Raw genomic sequence first — 27260 nt, 5'->3', positions numbered from 1 at the left:
TCAAGGAGAGATGAAAGCTAAACTCTATGGCACCCACAGAGAGTCATCTTTTTAAGTGCTTTTTCATATTGTAAATGTGTCTTTTCAGGAGGGGTTTGCTTTGTGTCTACAAAGGTGTTAAGCAGCAATGCATTTCACACTTGATAATTGGTTTTCTTTTGGCCTGACCTTCAATCTGCTACTTAGAGTAGATCTATACTTCCAATTGAAAGATATTAGAGACACAATTCTATTCGGGGTGGCAGTTAAGCTAATAATCCTTTCCATTAATCAACACACCAGAGCTTCATGGCAGAGATCACCCTTTGCAACTTTAACTCATTTGTGCTTTCTTGTATATTGTTTCTTTCTTAGAATGAGATCCTTTAAAAAGCCATAGCTGGGTGAAGCAAGTTGAGAAATGCATAACGTGTGATAGATGTGGATATTATTGATTCTTCCCACCCCTGCAGAAGAGAAGGTATGAAAATTCGTGAAACCACTGGCCACAGCCTCTTCCGAGGCCCTCCGCCTAATTTTGCACTTGTACTTTCCGATCCGTGAAGAAGGCCACCCCGTTGTTCATATGCAGACACTAGACAACATGAACTGTTGAACCTGTGTAAATCAGGCCACACCAGCCTGGGAGTAAGTCAGACCCAAAAGAGAGTTTTTCTGATTGCACGGCAGCTTGTTCTGCGGTCGTTTCAGTCCTCCTGAAATTCCTTCCAAATATTTCCAGAAAGTTCCAGGAGTATCTCATATGTTTCCCAAGCTAAATTCTCTTAGCAATGACAGTTGTCACTTTCCTCCTGCCTGTCTCTCTTCATAACAGAGAGGGGTCTTGCCACTGTTGACAGGAAGAGTTGCACTCAGCCATTGATACCAGGTCTTCTGCTGGTGCCCACCCTCCCCGAGTCAAAGCAATCCAGGCCAGCGCCGAGCAGGGAAACTCCTGCCTTGAGGGTACCATCTCCCTAACCTGTCACCATCTCCTGCGACTGGGGCTTTCTCTCTCACAACCCTTCTCCCTGCTCACCCTCGGTCTCAGCCTTGGTGCCATAGGGGCTGGCCTGGAAGACAGATGAGAGAGACATCAGGCTGTCCTTGAATCGGCTCTGCTCTTTCTTCCCCTACTGTGTGTTCTTTCTCAAGAGGACCTGTGGTCCTTCCAGTAACATACACTCTCAAAGATTCCACTCCACCAGGCTTATGTAGACATTCCCAAGGATGGAATGGTGGGAGAAAGGAAAGCCATGGGACAAGGGCATACCACCCACAGCAGTAATAGGCGTGGCAATGCGTGGGCTGGGAGCTTGGGCTCTAGACTCGGCTGTCTGAGCTCTGATCCTGAGGTGCTGTAAATAGCTCTGCAGCCTTCAGCAAATCAGGTGACATTTCTATGCCTCAGTTTCCTCATCTGTAAACCCGGCATAAAAATAACACTTACCATACGGGGTTGCTCTAAGGGCTAAAGGAATGGATGTATATAAAATGGTTGGGAAATGATGCTTTATGGAAAAGGTACAGGAATTTGGAACACTTAATTGAAGCACGGAATTAATTTCTATACTTAAATGGTCATCTTATTTGCTTAATAAAACTTTTTTTCTGGGGTAATAGCAACAGAAATCCATTGAAAAATTTTAAATATTCAGAAAGAGGCAGAGTGAAGAGAACCATGCACTTTCCCCTAGTCCCTGGCCAGTGAGATGGCTCCAGACACAAGGCTGCCATTGTTCGGGTACCCTTCTAGGGTGCACTGTATGTTTATGCAGTGCAGGTTTAACTTGTTAGCAGTCTCCAGGTTTAGAAAGGTGACTGCCAGGACAGTGATCAGCTCTGCTAGAACGTGCCCTTGGGGAACTGGCCATCTGGAGGAACAGCAGATAGACAACAAAGCACCAGGGAGCCTGGAGAAAGTGAAGTGGGGGCAAGCAGAAGGAATTCTGTCACGGACAGAAAAAAAAAACAGAAGTAATTCTGACAGGGGTAAAATAGCTAGTGGACAATGTCGCTGAGACTCAAAGCATGATTTGGATCCTCTTAGAGGTACATCTGGACTACAAATTTCATGCAGAATCTAATCCAAAAAGTGTAAACTTTGCAAAGAAACTTGAGGTAACCAGGATGATTTTGCTCTATAATGTTGGGTATGTGCCAATCATATTATTTTCTTTTTCTAAACTAAATTAAATTGACCTTTGAGCCTAGAGGATGATACCTGAGATCTGTCGTTGTCACAAGACCCCTCTTCACAGAATGCTTGACAAAACTCAAAAAAGACTTTCTGGTCTCCAGGCTGCCATGGCCCCTTGAGGAAGCTTTCTGTCCTAGCCCACTGGTCCATTTACATGGGGGCAGCCCTGCTCCCTCCAGGCCCTGGCCATGAGGATCTTGTTCAAGTACCCAGACAGGCTGAGGACTCAGTGCTCAGGACCCAGGCCTCCCCATCTGGGGTCCTCCCTGCACACAGAACCAGAGTACCCCCCAAACCTGCACACACACGAAACCCTCTTCCCCTTCCAGTGAAGAGTTGCCTCCCCAGTCTTGGCTCCTTCCAATCTGTTCTCCCCACTGTGGCCCAAATGACTTTTGTTGTTTTTGTCCGCTGTGTGTTTGCTCTTTACTAAAATTTACATCAATATAACCATGCTTTCAAAAAAACATTCATGTCATTTAATACAATGAAATTTATTTTAACTTACCCTGTGCAAATTTGAACCAAAAGTTGTCCATAACTTAAGTTTACAATAAATAAACAAGTTATTTTGTTTTTAAAAATCTATTATAATAGATTAAAACCTATGTTTTTTATGCTGCTAAAGCAGGCAGTAAGAACCATGAGAAATTTACCATTGGTTTACCTTTTTTAAAAAATGAGAAAAGAAAAACAAGTTCAAAAATTGGTGCAACAAAGCAATTTCGTCATGTGTCAGGGCCAGCTTATAATTTTTCAATAATTACCGTGTAATTTGGGAGTGTAAGAAGCTTGTTTGCACCCATGTATTAGTTTCCTAAGGCTGTCATAACAAATTACCACAGACTTGGTGGCTTAAAACAGCAGAAATGTATTCTCTCACAGTTCTGGAGTCCAGAAGTTTGAAATCAAGGTGTCAGCAGAAAAGCTCTAGGGGAGGCTCTTTCCTGACCTCCTTCAGCTTCTGGTACCTTCTGGCGTTTCCTGGCTTGTGGCAACCTAATCTCTGCCTCTGTCTTCACATGCTCTTATGTCTGTGTCTCTGTGTTCGAATCTCCCTTCCTTCCTCTTAAAAGACCCCAATCCCTGGATTTAAGGTCCACCTTAAACCCAGGATGATTTCATCTGGAGATCCTTACTTAGCTAATTACATCTGCAAAGATCCTATTTCCGATAAGGTCACATTCTGAGGGGCTGGGTAGACGTGAATGCTGGGAGGACACTCCTCAACCCTCCACAACCCATGAAACAACTTCGTTAGCTTGTGTATTTAGTTATGATTGCATGTCGAGTATAAACATACATAAACCAAGATCCAAGTAATTTCCTGAATCTGAGTTAGCAACTTCAGTTCATTCATCTGCTGAGATTAACAAGAGAATTCAACTTATTGGCTGTCAGTATTTCTGATTTTTATTTTTAAAAAGGGCATTTTTACCATACTTTCTCAAGTCCAGACAAGTAAATTAATTATAGCACTGATGAGAATACCTTCTGCATTCAAACGTGTGTCAAATAGCATGCCATGAAGTCGACCTGGGTTTCGGGTCATAAGCACAGAGTGCTCTAAAACAAACTTGGCTGTATCACACATCTAGTACACCCATCGATGATATGCTCATTGCTCACAGACAAAGACCTAACACTGAACGTGAACTTCCGTGGTCTGAGCCTTTTTCTGGCCAAATCCCTGGAAAGGCCTCCCCCTCCTTTCCAGGCCCCCTCACACCTGTGCTTTCACATCTATTTGAATGATTATCTAAATAATGTCGATGAGCCCAATGAAGATGGAGACGAAGTCTGTTTGCTGTTGTGTCTCCAGCATCCGACACAGAGTATGGCACGTAATTGATATTCAGTAGACTTACTTGTTGCATGAGTTAACAACTGAAACTCTGAACCTTGTCCATCCGTACTGTCTCATCCCGCTTTGCTAGGTGGTATCAATACGTACACTCCCAGCAGACCTGCAGTCAACGCAGAGCAAAATCCTTAGGTAATCAGCAGCCTCTGTTCCCTCTGAGAAAATGATCAACTTGAACAAAAGCCGAGGCTGGAGAAATGAGGACAAACACTACTTTCGCACAGTCAACAGAGATTTTCACAGCATGCTATCGCTTTTTCCCCTTTTGGAAAATTAGCAATCTCCTCTTGCGTGAGCAGGAGGGATGCCAGGGAGGGAATCAACCGGGAACTGGGCAGGGGACCCTATTGAGTAGCAGGATATGATATCAGTTGACAACTTGTGAGCCCATCCTCAGGGTCCCCCTGCCAGGTCGTATTTGAATTGGTCCCATCTTCCCCGAGAGCAGGTGCCCCTTTCTGCATGAGAAGCTGACAGCCTGGTGCCTCGAGGCTGCTTGCCAACTCCCAGCCAAGGCTTTGTTGGCCAAAGCACCAGGGAGTCTTGGTCTCTTAAAGCCAAGCGACCCGCTGTTTAAATTTATGTTGGCCTTCAACTGCCACAAAGGCAATCTGCTGAAGAGTTTATTTCAAGTTGAAATGAAAAGGAAGCATCTTAAATGAATCCAGCTGTTTGTTTCAGTTCTCATTTTTAACTAGTTGAGTCAAGCACATTGATCTTCACGGGGGAAGAGGGCTGCAGATGGATACAGCCTCCACTGATTTCCCTCCATTGATTTTGGGGGGAAAATTCAGTCACGTAACCAAGACGTCATTTCTGGGTAGGAGTCTCCATCTTTGGGATTTTAATCGGGAAATAATGAAGCCCTCCAGCTGACTGAGGAGGAATTAGGAAATGATTTTCCTTCTTCTCATGAGCAAGTGGTCCACTAGAAATGATGTAGAGAAACCCCTGAGGGTAGCTTCTGTGTTTTTAGGGACATCCTTCTAAATCGCTATCACAGCGCTTTCCCAAACTTGTTTATGTCACGGCACACATTAACAATGATGGTCTTTGCACAGCACACATTAATAAACAGATGGGGTCGTGTTTTAAGGGTAACTGAAGTAAAAAGAAAGTTCCTGATCATCATGGTAATTTTACTAATAATTAACTGAATTCTGCAGAAAATGAAGCAAATATAGACTTCGCTGGAAGCTAGGGAGCTACCCACTTCCCCACCTACCCTCTCACGGGTATCTACACCCACAACCACCACTAGCCAAGCTCTCCTGAATTACTGGCTGAATCTGCACTGGGGCTTGCAGCCGGGCCCGGCGGGCTGGGGGTGGGTCCCCCAGGGGAGACGATGGCCAATGAACTGCATGTAGACCAAAAGCCCGTAGGTGTCACACTGTACATCATGATTCTCACCCAGAAGTGATTTTGTTCCTTCCGCCCCCCAACCCGGGCCAGGGGACATGTGGCAATGTCTGGAGACATTTCGACTGTTGCCAGTTCTAGTGAGTAAGGCCAGACATCCTACCACGTGTAGACGAGCTCCCCACAAGGAAAAATCATCCAGTACAAATGGCCCTCATAAAAGGTTGAGAAACTCTGCCCTCGTCAACACGTAGCGAGCGGAGAGGGCTGTCCAACGGGAGAAAGTTCTGCTTCTGTGAATGCCCAGGTCTGGCCGGAGACCCTGCCGCGTTAAGAGCAAGTCTGCAAAGAAATGCGCATGTGCGACGCAGTCCGCGAGCGCTGCTCACACGGCGTGCGGAGGCTAACGCCGCGGGTAACGGTCTGGGCCTCTGCGCCGGTGACTCCGACGGCCCTGCAGACCACTTCCGCCAGGACCGGGGCACATCCGCCCTCAGAGCCCCAGGAGCACGCGGAAGTGCTGGGATGGCTGGGATCTGTTTGAAACCGCAGGCCTTCGCCATCTCAGGCCAGCAGACACTGAAGCTGGTTGTAAAGGGCATGTGTTCTGCTTTTCCCAGTTTTACGGAGATATAATTGACACTGTGGCAGTTGAAGGTATAGAACGTGCTGATGTGATATCTGTGTATACTGCAGAATGGCCACCCCAGTGTGCATAGTCTAGTTAACATCCATCACCGCACATGGTTACACACTTCCTCCCCTTGTGGTGAGAACTTGTAAAATCTACTCTCAACAACTTTCGACTGTAAATACAGTATCGTTAACTCTAGTCTGCTTGTTGTACACTGTATCTCCAGGACTAACTTACCTTTTTTTTTTTTTAAATATTTTATTTATTTATTTACTTGAGAGAGAGAATGAGAGACAGAGAGCATGAGAGGGAAGAGGGCAGAGGGAGAAGCAGACCCCCCTGCCGAGCAGGGAGCCCGAGGCGGGACTCGATCCCGGGACTCCAGGATCATGACCTGAGCCGAAGGCAGTCGCTTAACCAACTGAGCCACCCAGGCGCCCGGACTAACTTACCTTATAACTGGAAGTTGGTACCTTTTGACCACTTCCAACCATTTCTCCCGCCCACCCCCCACCTCTGGCAACCATCAATCTGTTCTCTGTTTATATGAGTTTGGTTTTTTTAGATTGCACGTTTAAATGAGATAATACAATATCTGTCTTAAGAACAGGTATGCTTTATTCTGGCTTATAACCTAGTATTTGTTCCGTGCTGGTTAATACTTCTGAAGAACACTATGAAATGCCTTGCTTTCAGAGTGAAGAGATAATGGCCTCAAAATACATTTGTAGAAGAAAACCCTCGCTAAATTCACTATTTGTATTTTCTATACACTAAATGTATTTTCACAGGGAAAAGCAAAAGCATTCAGTTAGCCTTACAACTTCCAAATCTAAATCTCCAACTCCAACTGACCCCCTGTGTATCTTCTGGGTACTTCTGTCCATCTGGAGCCCTGTCTTGGGGTTAGCAAATTCCCAGCCAGGCCCCACCCTGCCAGGGGCAACCAAGGCACTCAGGATTGCTAGATTAGGCCCCTCCCTCTGCTTAAGCCTGCCACCATGCACCAAGGTTTTGATAGAACTACTCAGGACAGGGCTGGGTGAGCTGGGGTGTGAAGGGAAATCTGCCTTCCCATCTAAACACAAATGGAGGCAGAAGACCTTCTGTTGTTGGGCCTGCCCATATCCCTTCCCCTTGAATTTACACCTGAGAAGGTGAAAAAAGAAAACTAAAACTCTGCTCCTGCCCTTTTCCTCCCCTTTCATTCCCTGTGTTTACCCCTCAGGCCAGAAGTTTCTGTCTGCATTTTTACTTCCCTGTCTTGTGGGTAGGTTCTTCCTTTACTAGGCTGGTGGCCCGGAAAATAGGCTGTGGCCCTTCCTTTTTCTTCCCTGCTCCAACCTGAAGGCTAAACAGAATGATGTCTGGAGAGCAGGAGAGGGACCCCATACGAGAACTTAAGAAGAGAGACAATCTTTAGCATTATACCATTAGATGATATATGACATTGCTTCTTTACAACTGAGAAAACGAGGGTCAAAAGGACATAGTTACAGAGTTAGTGGGTGGTGGAGGCAGGATTCAAACTCAGTTGTCTCGCAGGTAAGAGCTATGGAAAAACACAGTGGGAGACTCCGAGTCCACCTCTCATTAGCTCTGTGATTTCTTTGTGCCTCAGTTTCCTTATCTATAAAATGTTGGTGATGACAATAGTACCTCTTTCCCGGGAATGTTACAAAGATCAACGGAGTCAATATACGGCAGTATAATGCAGGAGACAAATGTCAGGAGGAATTATTGTGATAAATGCTGCACCCACCACGTTGGTGATGAGTTCACTCTTGCACACAGGTGTTGCTGGGGTTCTGTTCCTCCATTGTTTTCAGAAATTAGGCTACCTAATGAACAGCTCCATCAGCTGTATGAGTGATTAATCTCTGAAATCATTATCTAAAGAGATATTACTATTACATCTCTACCTTTTAGATTCCAGACTAAGTGTTTGTTCAAAAGCATAATCTCATTCCCAAGAGCTGCAGGTTGGACTGGTTTAGTCCCTGCAATTACTCCTAAAAGCATATTTCATGAAAATGTATTTGTGAGTATAGTGTGAGTTTTCTTTAGAGGAGGTTTACTTTCCAATTAGGCTTGATTTAGTCTATTATTAACAGAATTGTATATTATCCTAGCGCATGTCATCACCCATCTTCTCTGGGAAAACTGTGCTAGTAATCTCATTATTATTCCTTTCTCTCTTTCTGTATTTATCATGTATGCTACACAGTTAATACTCAGGTCATTGGCTCTACCTCCCACAGTGGACACGTGATGAGCCCCCCCCTCCCCTTCTGCCAACACTTCAACAGTTAATAGGACACTTCTTCACTAAGGGGAGTGCTGTTCAGGTGGTTAGGATGGGACTGAATCTCCAACAAACCAGATCCCCTCACAACAGTGACTGACTCAGGGACAGGCACATGGCAGAGCCTGGGGAATAAGGGTCTTCCCAAGGACTTTTCTGCAAGAGCTTTCCAGGGAAACATCTTCAGGGGGTTCCTAAACAGTAGGTGTGAGCCTTGATTTCTGGCAGCCATCTTGCCAATGATCTGGGGAACACCTGCCAAGGAATGAATCCAAACAGAGACATAGTGAGATAGAAAGAGTGAACAAGAGCCCTGACAATATCTGAACTCAAAACCTGGCCAGTCTTAAAGCCTGCTACATCCCAGTTATGTTTCAATAAATTCCTCCTCTACCTCTAATTTATTTATTTTGTTATGGTTTGAGTTGGGTGTCTGTCACTTGCAATAAAGGCATCCTAATTTGCAGCCCAACTGAACATTTGATTTTTATCTCTGTGAAAGTGAAGCACTTCATAAGTCTAGTGTCTGATGCCACAGACATATACTAGTCCCCTCCATCCATGATTTCACTTTCTACTTTCAGATACCTATGGTCAATGGAAGACTTATCGTCATAAGGTCAGCAGTAGCCTAACACTACTTACCGCTGCCTACATCATGTAGACATTTTATCATCTTACATCATCACAAGAAGAGGAAGGGTGAGTACAGAACAATAAGATATTTTGAGAGAGAGACCACATTCACATAACTTTCATTACAGTATATTGCTATAGTTGTTCTATTTATTATGAGTTATTATTAATCTCTTACTGTGTTTAATTTACAAATTAAACTTTATCATAGGTATGTATGTATCAGAAAAAACATAGTATATATAGGGTTTGGTACTATCTGCAGTTTCAGGCATCCACTGGGGGTCTTGGAATGTATCCCCCATGGATAAGGGGAGAAAACTGAACCTTCACTCAATAGGATATCATCAGTGAGATAATCTCAATGGTTGAGGGCCCACAGACTCAATGCCTGTTGAAGAAGAGTCAAAGCCCAGGGCATGGTTATTAACTACCCCCCCCCCCCATCTCTTCTTTCTTTAACTCTTTCGTGGAGGCTGCTGACCTTGGTTTCCTCTTGGATTTCAAGTATTATCCTGCATTTTTTCAGTACAGTGGAACCAGGATTCCTGGAGCCTTATGTGATATTAAAAACCAGTTGTCTCTTAGCTTCTTTATCTTCATCTATCAAGTCAAAGTGATGGACTAATCTTGGAAAATCACTGTTGCTCTTATGAAATCACTATGATTCTTATGTCTTAGTTGTTCCCTGCATTTGTCTCATCCTCCCACATAAATCATAAGCTCTTTCTGTACAGAAATAAGACTTTAAACTTCTTTTGTGTCCTCAGCATGTTTGGTTTATATCACTCAGAATATTTCGGTTGGCCAGATGCAAATGTTTTTGAAATTTTTTTTTTATTATTAATAAAGCAATTGAAAATAGAGCGGTGAGAAAGTAGAGTGGTTTTTTATTGCTCTTGAAGAAAAGGGGGTTGAAGAACTCAGAAACTTCCAGTTATTAGAATAAAATCTCCCAGACTGGTACCAATAGTTGGAGCAGAGATTCCATCAAAAATATAAAAGCTTAAACCACAGAATAATAATTTCTTAGCACAAGATTACTCAATATACATTTTTTTAACATTAGTTGTCCTCATTATAGAGTTAGTAACAATTCTTTTAAGTTCTGGAAATCAGTTTAAAAAGAAAAGAGAGGCACCTCTTAAGCTTAAGCATCTGCCTTTGACTCAGGTCATGATCTCAGGGTCCTAGGATTGAGCCGGGAGTCCAGGCTCCCTGCTGAGGGAGTCCAGGGAATCTGCTTCTCCTTCTCCCTCTCCCTCACCCCTCCCTCTCCTTCTCTCACGTGCACGCACACACATGCCCTCTCTTCTCAAATAAATAAGTCAAATCTTTTTTTTAAAAAAAGAAAGAAAAGAAAAGAAAAATCTTTTGTAATAATTTCATGCAGAAAAAAATGAGTATTACAATTTGATCTATCATTTTCAATCTTTTTGGGAGGGACTACTATTTTTTTCCATCCCCAAATAGGGAACAAATGGTATGCCCTACAATTTTTTTCACTTAATATTATGAACACTTCTTCACACCATGATTTTTGAAATCATTTTTGATGGTTACAAAATATCCCACCCTGGAGGCAGACTATAGTTTATTTGCTTTTCCCCACCTTTGAGAGACATTTAAAGTCATTTCTGATTTTTCTTATTGTAGATAACACTTCAGTGAACATTCTAGTATATAAATCTTTGTGTGCACCCTCTTTTATTTCCTTAGTTGGCATTAATTAATTAAATCATAACTTAATAATTATGATTGTGATGTAAGATAATGAATTCATTAATTGACTCGTGGAAAACATTGAGATATTTAACGACCAAAGTTCTTGAAGAGGGTTTCCCAGCAAATGCTGAAGCAGTTTCGATGCTGCTTCTTGTAGGGACCCTCACTTAAAGCCGAGTGTAGAGCATGAATGTGCAATTTCGCCAACGTGATTTGGAGAGAGGCCTTGGTGCTGAAGTCCATGCTGTAGAATCTGCTGGAAATATCCTCAGGATTCAATCTCAGGATGACCCTGATGCTCAGAAGTGCGCTGTCCACCCAGCATTCACCGTCACAAGAGCTTCACCATCTGATGTTATTATCATGTGACATTAATAAATTATTTCACCCCCACACCTTGCTGCACAATTTACCAGGTGCTTTCACACGCACTATGTGATTCCTACAGCACACATCATATCAGGAATATTTCATCTCATTCCTAGGTGAAGTAAATGAGGATCAGCATTCTCTCTCAGAAAAATAAATCTGTCAAACCCCATTCTCTCTTTTTGTAAGTCTCTGTGATGGGACATTGTATTACGTGTACTTTGACCTTTGCAGTGAAATCCTCCATGGTAGAAGCACTCCTCAGCATGTGGCCTAAGATCCCTCCCGAGCTGACCCCAGCCTTCCTCTCTACCCTCTTCTCTCACCTCATCTTCTTCTCGTCTCCTGACCCATCGTGCCCTGCATACCTCCCCGTGGGCCCTTCCCCATCCTTTGAGGCCTCTCCTTTCATTGCCTGATAAACTACTCTCATCCTCATAGACTGTTTCAAATGGTACCTTTTCAAGAGACTCTTGAACTCTTGAAGGTACAGGTTTTTCACTGAGAGTCCAGGGCCCTGTATTCCAACACTTACTGCCTCATCTTTGTATTGTGTTTGATTACATGTGCTTTTCTCCAACTACATGAAACCCCCTTCAGGAAAAAATCATTTCTTATTTATCTCTGTAGTCCCAGTACCTGGCATACTGCCTGGCACAGGGTAGGGGCCTTGATGGTTGAATGAGTTTGGGGACTGGGCCTCAGAGGCTCAGTTTGCACTAACGGTGTCTAGGGATCCAATGGGAGCTCCCAGACCACCACAAGAATAAAAACATTTGGAGAAAAGCAGGAATGTACAAAAACAAGCATCTGACTTCTGTTGGTACGTTCCTGCCCTCCGTCACCAGTTTTATAATTTGAAGCAAAGCTGAATTTTTATAAAGGGAATTCTTAAAGGAATAAAGAAAAAAGCTGAAAGTATTGAAGAATAATTTTACATGGTGTGTGGTAGAAAGAGTCCTGGGCAGGAAGCCATGATGCTTGGTTTTCGTCTTGATTCGGCCACTGGCTGGCAATTAATGAATTAACTGGCAAACGCAATACCCTTCCTAGGCTTGGCTTCATCATCTAAGAACAAAGAGACCAGGTTAGGTGACTCTGACATGCTCCCAAGTCTATCAATTAACGGTGAAAAACACTCTGATGTGTGCCACATAAAATTGATTCATTTGCATTATTTTATGATTTGCTTTTCTCATAATTTTTTCACTGTCAATTTTTGCCAAAATTAACTAATGCAGATTTGTTCAAGGTTTTTTCCTATATCTGAGAGGAAAACAAAGTATTGTTTCTCAAAATCTCCTTCTGAATTCTCTAAAGGCATTTCCCTCTGCCCAGGCCGGGAGCTGAGATGTGTGTGAAATGGATCAGATGTGGCTTGAGTTCAGAGGTGCTCCTCCTCAGACGAGGATTGCACAAGCAATCCCTCAGGCAGTAGTCACCTTTTCCCCTGGATTTTAGCCAGACTTGCCCACCTAGTATATTGTAACAGAGTCACGCTGCCGGCCACGTTAGCTTGGGAGCTGCCCAGGATATTGATCTATAAATGACCTTAAATCATCACAGAATCCACGTAAACACGCAGTGCCAATCACCTCAGCCTCCACACATCCCTCCCTGAATACCTGACGAAGTGAAAATCGGCTCCGTCAGGACTGAAGTGGACAAGTGCATTTATGTGAGGAAAAGGAAAATCACACACCCAGTATTTTTGCACGGTATCCGAGACGCACCGTGGGCCCCACCATCACACCAAGCCAGCCCGACAGGTAAGTGAGGTCAGCCGAGCTAGATGGCTGAACTTCTAAAAGGTAATAGTATGCGATGTTGTACCATTCATGGAAATGAAGCACTCGTATTCATATTCCAATTGGGGGCAATTTACTATGCCCCAGGTAGTTGCCTGGCTTGGAAGAATTGCTTAGAACCCTGACTGAGTTTCCAGCCTGCAGATTTTAGACTCGAGACTGCAATCCCAACTCTGTGAATTTCCAACATGCCGGCTGGCTTTGCAGATTTCAGACGTGTCAGCTTCCACATTAGCGCTAGCCGATTCCTGAAAATAAATCTCTCTCTCCCTGATCTCTCTCTCTCCTTCTCATATATATATGGATATTTATATATGTGATTATATATAAATATACATATATATAATGTGTTTTATATATAATGTATAAATATAATGTTTATGTAGATATAATGTGTGTATATATATATATAATGTGTGCATATATATGTGAAGTGCTGTGAGAGAGATATATATACATATATATATATACATACACACACACACATACACGGTGTATGTGTGCATCCTTTTGGTTCTGTTTCTCTGGAGAACCCTAGATACACTATAACTCTACCCAATTCAATTTGAACTAATACTCAAAGAGTGCCTACCTGCTGGGACGTTAAGGCAGACCCTATACCAGTGGAGGAGTGTGGGGTACAGGGTGGAGAAGGCAAGATTTCAAAGCAGCAACTCCGCTTGAGGATCAGGGACCAAGGTGAATTTTCTTGAGAAGACGTAGCTCCTAGGTACAGCCCACAGGCAACAAGGTAATCCATACATCTACGCTCAACAAACAGTTACAGTCCTTGCTGAGTACTTTTCCAAGGCCAGACACAGTTCTAAGGTCTTTACATATAATAAATCATCCATCAGGACAGCAACCCTAATGGGGTGATTGGATAACACAGATGAGGAAAGTGAGCCTCAAGGCACCCAAGTAAATGGCCACCTAATTGTGGACCCAGGGTCTAGACCTATGCTGCCTGACTCCAGAAATTAGCCTCTTAACCATGATGCTAAAACCATCTCCCTAGAAAGAAAAAAACAGTATCTGCTGAAAAATCAACTGAAGGGAAAATACACATTTTAAGTGCAAAGAAATTAGAACACTTAATGGATCTTCCGGTGTTTGGGGTCAAACTCCACTAATCTTATCCAAAGGCTTTTGCATTCCAGGCTGTAGTGCTCATGGGCTTCTCATTGGTTGAGACGGGTCAGGGCTACAGAAGAAGAAAGAGGATAACATATACTGAGCGCTTGCTGTGTGCTAAGTGCTTTATATATATATTTTCTCATTAAATCCTGAGGATAATTTCCTGGGGCTGGGGGAGGCATATTATTACCCCATTTCTCAGATGAGAAATCTGAAATTCAAAGGAGATTCCATAATTTGCTCCAGGATGAATGTGTTGGAGTAGCAGATTCCAGGTTCAAACCCAAGTCCCTCTGACTTTTGTTTACACATTCTCTAAACACTACATCGCCACCCTCCTATAAACAAAGTGTGCAAAAGGGCACAGTCCACCATTTCCTAGTTGTGGTAAATTCAGAAGTCTGACTACGACTTGGTGTGGATTTCTTTAGCCTGTCTGAAGTTTACTCAGCTTCTGGAATCGATGGATTTATGTCTTTTGCCAAATTTGGGGACATTTCAGCCATTATTTCTGAGTACTTTTCTGACCTTACTCTTTCTCCTCTTCTTCCAGACTTTCAAGGGAACAAATGTTAAGTCTTTTGTTAGAGTCCCACAGGTCCCCGTGGGATATTTTATTTGTTTTTTGCCAGGCTGTTTTTTCTCTGTTGCTCAGATTAGGTAATTTCTATTCTTCTGTCTTCCAGTTCATATGATTCTTTCCTCTGTCCCCTCCTCTGATGAAGTCATCTGCTGAGTTTTTTTGTTTTGTTGATTATAGTTCTCAGTTCTATAGTTGCCAGCTGGTTCTTCTTTATACCTTCTCATGCTTTGCTGAGCCCTTTTATATCTTTGCTGAGACTTTTTTTTTTCATTTGTTTCAAGTGTATTCATAATCTTCCACTGAAACATTTTTATGATGCTACATTACAGTTTTTGTCAGTAATTCTAAAATTCCTGACACCTTGATGTTGGCATTTTTAACAGGGCAAATTGTGTCCCCCTCGAATTCATTTGGTGAGGTTCCAACCTCCAAAACTTCAGAAAATAACTGTATTTGGAAACAGAACCTTTCAGGGGGTAATTAAGGTTAAATGGGGTCATATGAGTGGGCTCTGAACTACGTGACTCTTTAGACATGGAGCCTTCAAAGCGGTGATTAAGTCAAAATAAGACCGATAGGATGGGGCCCTAATCCAATATATGGTGTCCTGATAAGAGGAGGAAGAGCTAGTAGGGATGTGCATGCACAGAGGAAAGGCTGTATGAGGACAAGTGAGAAGGTATCCACCTGCAGGCCAAGGAGAGAACCCTCAGGAAAAACCAAAACTGCCCATTATCAGCCTCCAGAACCTTGAGCAATGAATTCTGGTTGTGTGAGTGCCCCCGCCCCCGCTCTCCGGCATTTTGTCATGGCAGCACTACCAAACTAATACAGCGTCTATTGTCTTTTTTCATTAAGTTTGAGATCTCCCTGATTCTTGGTATAATACGTGAATAACGATTAAACCATATACATTTTAGATACTGTTAGGAGACTCTAGGCCCTACTTAGACTTTCTGTGTGAGCTGGCCTTCATGAGACACCACTGCAGCATCACCTCGTTCCCGCCAGCTGGGGGCAAGTCCAAGTTATCCATTTGGCCTCCACGGACACCTGAGGAGGCTCTTCTCTACTCCCGGCCAGGGCCGGGAGATCCAGCTGCCCCCTAGGTCTCCACTAGGTCTTCCCTAGTTGGCAGGGTCAGAGTGCCTTGTTACTGCTCCCCAGGTGGCTTTACTGTACCACAGGGGAAGGGGTGGTCTTGTTATCACTGGGTGGTGGTAAAGGCCTGCTTCTTCCTAGGCCCTCCTCTGCCATCAGTCTAATGGGAAGAGTATGGGATGCCTCTTCTCTGCTAGTTCGGGGTGGAAGATTGGGCTCTCACATGGTCTTCACAGATACCAGGGGAGGAGCGGTTCTTGCTACCGCCCAGTGGGGATGAACGCTCTGGTGCCCTAATCAGCATTTTCTGACACCACCTTGGTCGGGGTTTGGGGTGTCGAGCCCAATAAAGGTGGGAGTCTAGACTCCCCACTCCAACTGTTGGATGGGTGGGGGTGATGCCGTAACACAGCAATTATTGCCTAAACGTTTTCTGTTTTGCTGGGCTGCTCCTTTCCTGGTTCTTTGGCTAGAGAGGGCAGGCTTTTGTCAGGGTTTTGTTGTTGTTGTTGTGTGTTTTTTTTGGGGGGGGGATTGGGTGGGGTTTTTTTGTGGGTTTTTTTGGTCTATATTCATGGCCATTCTGGGGCGATGGCTTCTTCAGCTCCTGGTCTGGGGTATATTAAGCTAAAAGAAAACTCCAAGAACTCACCACTGTATGTATCATTCCTTACATTCTGAGATCTCAAGGAAGTCTGCTTCCTTCTCTTCGCCTCTCGGGAAGAGGTTTTTCCCAAGAGTCAAGTAGTTCAGAGCCCACTCATATGTTTTATAGATAATGTCCAGAGCTTTTAGGTGCACTGATCAGGAGGAATGGGGGGAAATGTGTGTATTCCATCCTCTTGGAAGCAGAAGCTTTGACCCATTTTGAGCATTCGAAAAGCTGATTTGTCAAACCATTTTATAAATAACCTTAAGTTGAAGAATAGTTACCACACATTTTCAACCCCTTGGTGGGCATTTTCACATAATTTAGTCTCAGCCTAACACCATCTTTTTGGATCTCTCTCTCCCTTCCCCTTTTCAGTTAGAGCAAACCCAACAAACTGTCTTGCCCACCCTTCCCCGAAATCTCTGGTGTGCTACACCCAGATCTGCAGACTGTGTCCAGGTAAAATCTTCCTTTACCCTGAGCAGAGGGAAGGCTGCTGAAATATTATTATCCTGTTGTTTATTAAGTGACCCTAAGTCACAGATTATGATTATTTCAGGCTCATTTCATATTATCTTCTACATTGTGTCCAGTTTAGAAGAAGCCACTGTACGCTTTTAAAAGATCAGCCCCTCAAAGTCATCTTTGGAAAAGTAGCAACAGAATGAGGTAAGGGGCTTCAGATTTGTGCTCAGTGCCTTCTTTGCTTAAGTACTATAATTGAACTAATGGATTAAACTTTGAAATCTTCAGTAATACATCTTGCTACTGAAAATAATGGCTATTAGTACCTTTTAATTTATTTGTAACATATTTAATATATTTTTACTCTAAAATAAGTGGAGAATCTAGGATAACAATAATTAAATCTACAGTCTAATCTTCTGAATTGTATATATATATATATATATACACATACAGTATAATAATTCTCCATCATTTATGTGTACCACAAGGGTTATCTTATTTTAAAATATATATATATATACACATACAGTATAATAATTCTCCATCATTTATGTGTACCACAAGGGTTATCTTATTTTAAAAATAACAAATTCAGAAAGATGTGTTCGGTGAAACTAAAAAAATCTATATTCAAGTCCTCACATTTGGGCACTTTCATAAGAAAAACACTTTGGAATTCTTACATGAAAAAATCAAATGAGAGTTTAAAAAAAAAAAAAACAGGTGGAAAACAAACAAACGAACAAACAAAAAAAATCTCTTTAAAAAGAGTTGAGGTAAGGGGCTCCTGGGTGGCTCAGTCATTAAGCGTCTGCCTTCGGCTCAGGTCATGGTCCCGGGGTCCTGGGATCGAGTCCCGCATCGGGCTCCCTGCTCCGCGGGAAGCCTGCTTCTCCCTCTCCCACTCCCCCTGCTTGTGTTCCCTCTCTTGCTGTCTCTCTCTGTCAAATAAATAAATAAAATCTTTAAAAAAACCAAACAAACAGTTGAGGTAAAAATGTAAAGCATTTCAATTAAATTTCCCATAAAGATGGGTCGATGTTGAAAGTGAAGAAAATGTAATAAGAATTGAAATTACTTGCAGAAATTCTGGATGTTATATGTTTAAAAATCTCATTCCAACAAGTGCAAACAGGTATTCCTGCATAGCCCGTCTACGCCGTGCCAGCCCAGTATCACTTCTGGGAAGTGCCTGGGGACAGGACAGCCGGTTCCTGCTCTGATCGCGGGGAAGACTGAAGATACACATATAAACAAATAAGCAAGATCATCTCAGGGGGTGCTAAGGACTACAAAGAAAATAAAAGAGGGATGTTCTGGAGCACAACTAGGAGAGAAGCACCTTCAGAGAGGGGGTCCAGGGAAGACCTCTTAGAGGAGGCGGCTTCTAAGCCCCCGCCTGGAGGGTGTGAGAACACTTCCAGGCAGAGGGAGGGGCAAAGTGCAGGGCCTCTGGAGAGAACAAGCACGACCTGTTTGGCAACCTGAGCGATACCAGTGCCCTAGAGCCCAGGGAGCAGAGTGGGAGTAAAAAAAAAGAAAAAGAAAAAAAAAAAAAGATGGTCCAGAGAGGCAAGCAGCTGAGATGACAAGGACTCTTCAAACCACAGCAAGGACTTGTATGTTATACTCCACATCATAAGATACACTTGGAAGAACTTGGAGAGAAACAGTTAAAAAGATTCCCAGCCCTCTAATATCCCCTGTTCAGGTTGGACTGTTTGTAAGCATTTAAATGTACGTTCAATCAGAAAGTTGGATGTATGAATCGGGAGCTCAGGAGAGAAGTCTGGGCTGGAGACACTGATTAGTGACCTGCAAGTACAGTTGCTACTTGTCGTAGGGTAGGTTCTGCCAGAAACAGACCGGAAGGCAGGCACTTGGATACAAATAGATTATTTGGGAAGTGCAGGAAACAGTAGTAGGGAAAGCAGGAAGGGGTTCAGGCAAGGCAAGGTAGCCACTTAAAGAGAGAGTAGCAGCCAGTTACCCAAGTTGGGGGGTGACGAGGAAAGTCTGGGAAAAAGCACAAAACACAGCACCCGGGATCCTCCCATCTAAAGGCTAATTTCCAAAAGTCATTGGTCAAGGATATCATCCTGGCCTGCTACAGGCATAAGTGGACCAGATTCCATGGTTTAAGACCCAGAGTTGCAGGTACTAGCAGGTAGAAGTTGGCCAAACTTCACTGGAAGATCCAAGGGATGTGGGAGGGCCACTGACAATGTCTGCAACATCCTTTTAAGACCATGAGAGCTGGAACATCTGCACATGAATCCCAGCTCTACCATTTGCCACCGATGTGACCTTGGACAAGGTCACATGTAACTGAATCTCTCTGAGCTTCCTCATCTGTCAAATTGGGATTGTATTATCCAGGGTTCTCCAGAAAAACAGAACCAGTAAGATGATGATAGATAGATAGATGATAGATAGATAGATAAATAGATAGATACACAGATACACAGATATATAGATAAATTGATAGATGAGAGGCAGAGATTATGAGGCATTGGCTCACATGGTTATGGAGAACAAAAAGACCCATCGCCTGCCAGCTATAAGCTGGAGTCCCAGAAAAGCTAGTGGTCTAATACAATCCAAGTCCAAAGGCCTGAGAACCAGAGCTGCTGATGGTGCAAAATCCTAGTGCAAGGGCAGGAGAATACCAATGTCCCAGCTCAAGCAAACAGGCAGGAATAAAAAATGGGGCAAATTCTTCCTTCCTCCACCTTTTGTTCTATTCAAGACCTCAACAAATTGGATAATGCCCATCCACATGGGGGAGGGCCATCTGCTTTACTGAGTCCACCAATCCAAATGCTAATCTTGTCGAGAAACACCCTCACAGACACACCCAGAAATAATGTTTAATCAGGGTATCCCATGACCAGTCAGCTGACACAAAATTCATCAGGGATAAAACTACCTACCTCATTCCTCAAAACCCTAAAAATAGAAATAGCGTTATGATCAGGTAATTCCACTGTTGGGTATTTACTCAAAGAAAATGAAAACACTAATTCAAAAAGATATAGGCACCCCCTGTCTACTGCAGCCAAGATAAGGCCAAGATACAATGGCCAAGATAAGGAAGCAACCTAAGTGTCCATTGACAGATGAATTGGATAAAGAAGGTTGTGTAAGATGAACAATGGGATATTACTCAGCCATAAAAAAGAATGATATCTGGCCGTTTGCAATGACTTTGGGATGGACCTAGAGGGTGTTATGCTAAGTGAAATAAATCAGACAGAGAAAGACAAATACCGTATGATTTCACTTATATGTGGAATCTAAAATCAAAATAAATGAACAAATAAACAGAAACAGACTCATAATTACAGAGGACAAACTGGTGATTGCCAGAGAGGAAGCGGGGCGGGGAGGATGGGTGAAATACATGAAGAGGGTTAAGAGGTAAATACTTCCAATTATAAAACAAATCATGACTGGCAAATGGAGAGGCCCAATAAGGGAGGCAATGTCAGAGCCCTGATTACATTGCTGGAGTGTAATACTACATATACATATTATATGTATGTGTATATATACTACCAGACTGGGTCTAGTGGATCATAGACTCATTAAGAAGGAAATGAAAATACAAGTAAAAGACTTGGCATAGTTCCTGGCCTTCAGTAAGTACTCTATACAAGTAGCTGTTATTATTATGAGCACTGAATTAGAAAGCTAGAAAATGACTTACAGCAAGAGTGATATGATGTCAGTCATCACTTGAGCTATTGAACTAGAACTTCATCAAAGCCTCTGAGGGAGAACAGGATTGATGCCAAATCTTGAGGCAAGGTTGAGCTGAGTCTGGCAGGCAGCTGCAATTCCCTAATCCTTCTCTTCCATCTCCTAACTAGAAAGCAGAACTCCTTGTTATGAGCTGAACTGTGCTCCCTACCCTGGAAATTCATATGTTGAAGACCTAATCCCCAGTACCTCAGAGTGTGACTGTATTTGGAGATAAGGCCTTCAAAGTGTAATTAAGGTAAAATGAGGTCATATGGGTAAGCGCTAATCCAATTGAAAGAAGAAATTAGGTCACAGACAGACGGGTATACAGAGTAAACCATGTGAAGACATCAGAAGACATCCATCTACAAGCCAAGGAAAAAGACCCTCAGAAGAAACCAACCCTCTGGACACCTTGACCTTGGGCTTCCGGCCTCCAGAATCATGAGGAGATAAGTTTCTGTTGCTTAAACCACCCGTCTGGAGACTTTGTTATGGCAGTCCTAGCAAACAAACACACATCTAAATGAGCAACATCAAAGTTAAGAGCATCCTCAGCATGCCCCAGTTGTACCTGGCCTGTGAGCTTGTGAGGCAAAGCGTAAGGGCTCAGTAAACCCTGGAGGTATTACCCATGTTGGTAAGGAAATAATCTTCTAGAAACTGTGAAATGAGAGAAATGAGTTTGGCAAAGCTCACTGATACTCATAATCACTAAGCAATACTAAAATTTCTGATACAGAGAGTGCAACTTTCTTTTTAAGTTCTTAAGCAAGAATTAACAATAGCCAATACCTACTGACGGTCTTAACACGTTAGATGCTGTTACTTTGCTATATTAAACTCACTTACTGCTCACCAACAACCCTATCAATATTAAAATATTAAAGTATGCATTGTTAATGTGACTATAAACAGCATTCTAATTATATCCTTAACATAAAACCCCTTGCGCAGATAAATAGATGAGGCACAGAGAGGAAAGATAGTTTTCCCCAGGTCACAGAGCCAGTAACTGGCAGACTTAAAACTATGAGTCTAGCTCCAATATCTGCGCTCTTACCCATTATTCCACATTGCCCCACCATACGATGAGTCAATCACAAGATATTTATAAAATATTGAGAAAACATTTTTAAAAGTGCAAAGTACTAAGAGTACTGGATGTGTATGCTTGTGTGACCTTGGTAAACTGGAAAGTAAACCTCCTACCTTCTGCCACTTGAACTCTCCACCAATCAGAGGTCGATCTTTGGCCCTAACAAATATCAGTGTGACTGTTTTTTTTTAAAAAACCAAAAAGAGGTTAATGTGACTATTCCTTTTAAGAGTGGTCAACGGTCAGGAAAGACAAATCATTATGGACGGAGTTTCAGTGATTCTCCCTTGTAACCTCATTCCTTTGTCATCCCTCCCTCAATATTAAAATCTTCATCATTAATGCAAATATGATTAGCATCCTAATTATGTATTTACATAAAGACTCCGTTTTTCCTTTTTTTTTTTTTCTCATCCACAGATTTCAGTATTTGGCAATCTCAGGTGTGAGGGTCAAGGTTTGAAAGCTGCTCTGGGCCCCACACCAGATTTATTTACAACCTCACAGAGTTCCCACATAACTACAGATGGGTCCTTAGGCCTTAGTCTATCACAGATTCCTTTCTGTAATGCATGAGGAGTGACCCAGATTTTTTAAATGCCTACAATCTCCTCTGAAAGAGCAACTGCTTCAAAGGAAGCATTTATTACAGAGAATGCAAACTATTTCAGCTGGGAGCCACGCAGAGATTTTACAATTTACCATTAAAGGGGATTCTTTGCATTTTGGCAACAAGAAGGTATTCCACCAAGAGTGGACCATTTCAATCGATCAGAGTCACTGTCACGTGGCTAAGAAGGCAGAAATAATCTAACCACCCAATCCAGCTAAGTCAGCCAGAACGCTTTATGAATTCAACTCCGGAGTGCTAAGCAAGGCATGATAGAAGATAAGGCCCCTGTACCAACCGAAAACACTGTTAATTTTTCTTTTTTTTTTTTTTTAAGATTTTATTTATTTATTTGACAGAGAGAGAGAGAGCACAGGTAGGCAGAGCGGCAGGCAGAGGGAGAGGGAGAAGCAGACTCCCCGCTGAGCAGGGAGCCCGATGCGGGGGGGGGCTCGATCCCAGGACCCTGGGATCATGACCTGAGCCGAAGGCAGACGCTTAACAACTGAGCCACCCAGGCGCCCCCACTGTTAATTTTTCCAAGTCTTTGGTCAAATAATTTTTTTCTAAGCACTTAGAGCAAAAGCCCTATTTCTAAACTTCTTCCAAAATGTGATAAAAAAATACCCACCTTCTTGGAAATTTGATTAGTCTCTTTCTAGAACACTGACTTACAACAGTATAATGTACCTCTAAGACAGATGAAATTTATAGACCATGACTTTTTCATCTTTATCTACACAACTGTATTGGGAATGACACCTCAAATTCATTAAGGTTTCAAATTAAAGTCCAAAATTTCTCATGCATCCTGTGCAAAACAGTCTACTCCATAATACGTACTTATTAAATATTTGCACCGTGATTGCTGGAAATCACAAGAGGGAAGATAGTTGTTCTCGACTAGTACAAACATACAAACAGATTTTTTAAAGTGAAAAATATATTCCCTTTTTGGAAGTCAAGCCCACTGTTTGTATACAGACTATATTAAAATCAGAATCAGAACCATCCTTCGTATAAGCCCCTTCAAATCGTATTTAAGATTTTACATAACTTCCAATACTCCTAACCATTTCATTAGGGAAGACAATCTGTCCCAGTAGCTGGCAGTGGCAGATATAAGCACATAAAGGTTGCCTCTGAGATGTCTTCCACCTGATGCTACCTTAGGACTCCGCTTTGTGAACATGGCGCCTACGTATCACCCTCGGCCGGGCCTTCTCCTTCCTGGTTCTCTCCCCCACTTTGCATTCCCCCACTCCTATCCTCTGGCTACTTTATGCTTAACCTGGCTTGCATTCTAGCCCTCAGGTAGGGATATGCAGGCAACCCCTCTACCCCAACTTCACCTTGGTCCATGTGAGAATTCCCTGCCCTTTCCCCTCAGTCCTGCAGCCTCTGCTGTCCTCTCCCAGGTCCCCCTTCTCATGCCACGGACTCACCACTGAGGAGACACAAGTCCGGGAGCCCAACACACAGGCACATTGGATTAGAGAAATGGAGATCATCAGAAATCACTAATGTACATTCTATCTCTTGGGTGTCAGGTTGTTGAATTCTTCATATTCCTTGGTCCGTAGCACATTATCATCAACCATCTATACAAGGTTCCCCTTTTGTGTTGTAAAAAAAATTAATTAAATCAATCATTTATTTACTATCTTGTTCTCATAGCCAATTCCATTTCCTCGACTCCCCTGTAGAAAACAATTCTAACATGTCTATGTGTATTTTGTTGATTAAGTGTGTTGCTATAAAATGTTCATTGGTGTGTGTGTGTGTTACAGATCTCATTCTATTTATCTTCTCACCTCAGATCATTTTTAAGATTCATTATGTCGCTATGTATAATCCAATCTGTTATTTTTAACTACTGCATAATACTCCCTGTGCCCATTCTCCACATTGTGTCTATTTACTCTCCCAGTGATGATCACTCAGTTTGCCTAGAACTTTCTGACACCACAGGTAATGCTGCAAAGAACATCCTCATACAAATCCCATATGGAACTTGGTAATCATTCCTTTAAGCTTATACTCAGGAGTGGAATTCTGAGCCAACCTCATGGCAGTCTCTATGAGTGCCATACCCACATCTGCTTGGTCTCCCCACTGTGTGCACATACATGCACGCATGAGCACACAGGCCTCCTCAACTGCCCACTGCCAGGATTTGCATCTCCTTGCCTGTGGGCTTTCTCAGCAGCCCTCAACCAAGTGAAATCCCTCCAGTGAGCAAACTCTGAGGCTCTTGTTCTACACTGGCTCCTGGAATCCCCCAGTCAAGCTCCATGAACCCACAGTGGTGACATGCTTGAACACATACCCTTTATTGAGTGCCTTTCCTTCTCTATCTTACGTCTCCTCTCCCCTACCAGGGTCTCCTGGGCTCGTCTCTCAAATAAATCACCTCCCTTCAAATCCTCATCTTGGGGTCTGTTTCTGGAAGAATCCCAGCTAAGACATAGGGGGTGTATTTATTTACCTTGACTAAGTAGTAGCTGGTTGCTTACCAGAATGACTGCACACATCTCACTCCCAGCAGCAGTACTGAGGGTGGTAGCCATGTTCCACGTCCTCCCCAACACTGGCACTATCCAGCTCTCTCACTTGTGCTTGTCTAATTTGTTTAAAGTGGTATCTCCCTGTTATTTTGATTTCCAGTTCTCTGGTTACAAATCTTTGTGAGCTTTTCCTTATCTGGTGTACTGCCATCTCCACCTCACCTTCTGCAACAAAGATTCATGATACAGCTAAACCTAGATCATCTGTGCATATTCTGAGGCCATATTTCAAGAGCTCTCTCTATATGTTAACTCATTAAATCGTGACACCAACCCTAGGTACTCTTCTTGTCGCTCACATTTGGAAGATAAACCCAAACACAGAGATGTTAGGTAACTTCCCCAAGGTCACATAGCTAGTAGGTAATCAAGCCCGAGTTTAAAGCCAGACTCAGGCTGAGAATCTGTGCTCTTAATTCCCTCACTCTGCTGTCATGCCTAATTCAACATTGCAAGAACGTTCCCTCTTCCATTCTGTAGAGTTTTCTCTGAGCTCGATTCCCCTTCCAAGCAAGTCAGTAATGTAGGGAATGAGTCCGAGAAATGGGTAGGAATCCATTATCTGAGGAACTGTAAACTAAGCCTCTTCAACTGCACAATACAAAGAGCACTTCGTTAACACAATCCTTACAAAGTGAAATATTCTACTTAATTAAATACTCTGGTCAGCTGAGGGTGATATGGCCACCATATTAAAACGTAAAAAACAGTACCCTAAAATGATACCTCTATATTAGTTTTCTTTGCTGCTGTAGAAATTACGACGAACTTAGTGGCTTAAGCAATGCGAATGTGTTATCCCACCCCTTCCTTAGGCCAGGTCACAGGAGCTCAACAGGTTTCTCTGCTCTGTGTCTCAGAAGGCCAGCCTGAGCACTCATCTGAAGCTCTCACCTGAAGCTCCCTTATCTAGGAGAATCTGCTTTCCATCTCAGGTAGTTGGCACCTTTCGTTCCTCGTGGGTGCAGGTCTGAGTTTCTAGTTTCCTCACTAGTTGTCAGTGGGGAGCCCCTCTCAGCCACCTAAGGCCAGCTGCCCTACTCATCATGCAGCAACCTCCATCTTAGGACCAGCAACAGTGTATCAAGTCCCTCTCATGCTTCTCATCCCTGATGTCTCCTTCTGCATCTATTTGCCTCCAGTCAGAGAAAGTTCTTTGCTTTAAGGGCTGATAGGATTAGATTGGACTCACCTCAAAAATCTAGGATAGACTCCCGATTTTAAAGTCTATAATCTTAATTACGTGTAAAAAGACTTTTTGACACGCAACATAACACGTTCAGAGCCTCCAGAGATTGAGGCAGAGACATCTTGAGGGAGAGGTATTGGTCACCACAAGATCCTAGCAGGAACCTGGGGTGCCATTCCAAATTTCAATGGGAGTAATAACAATACCTACCTTACATGAGAATTAAATGAGGTAATATTGGTAAAGTGCTTGGAACAGTATCTGGAAAGTGCTATATAAGTGCTGAATGAATGAATGAATGAATGAAGTTCTGAGTGTACTCAAAAGATTGGAAGTTATGGGTTTGGTGGGGGAGGGTAAGGGAGGAATGAGAAAAATCCCTGATGGCATCTTTGTTTAGTTGTCATTTGCAATAGACAAAGGTAGCTGTTATTTAGGGTATTCTGGTTATATGTAAGGTTACTGAGAAGGTAAAAATGTCAATATGGTGGCTTGCATAACAATTTATTTTAAGTCTAGTTAGTCAACAAATCTCTGCCCGGGCATGGGCTTGACAGTAGATACATTACATCCCCTGTGTTGCATCACACACTGTGATGTTGTTAGAGAGCCCCGACGCCCTTGCCTCGGTATCCCTAGAAACACAGATTTCCTGGCACAAGACCATCACCCTGGAAGTTGAGAAGAAAATACAGGCTTTTTTCTACACTCGGTGGCACCTCTTAATCTCCATATTCCCATTACTCTCTCCAGCGCCTTCTGCTGTACCCAGGATAGGAGTGATGACCAGAGACCATTTGTAATAATAAACACTTGGGTATTCTCCAATTTCAAAATGCTTTCATCAACTAAAGAAACAGCAGGAAATGGTGGATTCGAACCTCAACTCTGCTATTTACTGACTATTTGATTTTGGAAAACTTCCACCCTAGATGCAAAATGGGTTTAGAAATAACTGCTTTTGACTGCTATTACCATAGAGCCGGAGCGATCCAAGTACCTAGCAGTGCCCGGCACATGAAGGGCACTGAACAAACGGCTGCTATTATCACATACTATTTCTAAGAATGACAGAAAAATAAAGGATTCCAGGTGAATTTTAATTTCAGATAAGTAACATTTTTTTTAATATTAGTATAGTCTAAATATTGCATGGGGTTCACTTATACTGGCATTATATTTTTTTAAGATTTATTTATTTATTTTAGTGGGGAGGGTGAGAGGTGGA

General features: G+C 42.8%; 1 long non-coding RNA gene across 1 annotated transcript; it reads left to right on the top strand.

The window, feature by feature from the left end:
* The first annotated feature begins 362 nt into the window (after positions 1-362).
* Positions 363-12718, top strand: LOC135365502 (uncharacterized). Its single transcript, XR_010413444.1, has 3 exons — positions 363-460; positions 8929-9046; positions 12641-12718. It is a non-coding gene; the product is annotated as an uncharacterized LOC135365502 (long non-coding RNA).
* Positions 12719-27260: the final 14542 nt, after the last annotated feature.

This window comes from Mirounga angustirostris, unplaced genomic scaffold, assembly GCF_029215605.1.
Source record: "Mirounga angustirostris isolate CCGP_5_RB_7025 unplaced genomic scaffold, mMirAng1.0.hap1 SCAF_8, whole genome shotgun sequence".
In the NCBI taxonomy this organism is placed as follows: domain Eukaryota; kingdom Metazoa; phylum Chordata; class Mammalia; order Carnivora; family Phocidae; genus Mirounga; species Mirounga angustirostris.
The sequence above is the reverse complement of the archived record's forward strand: the minus strand, read 5'-3'. Positions and strand labels throughout refer to the sequence as shown.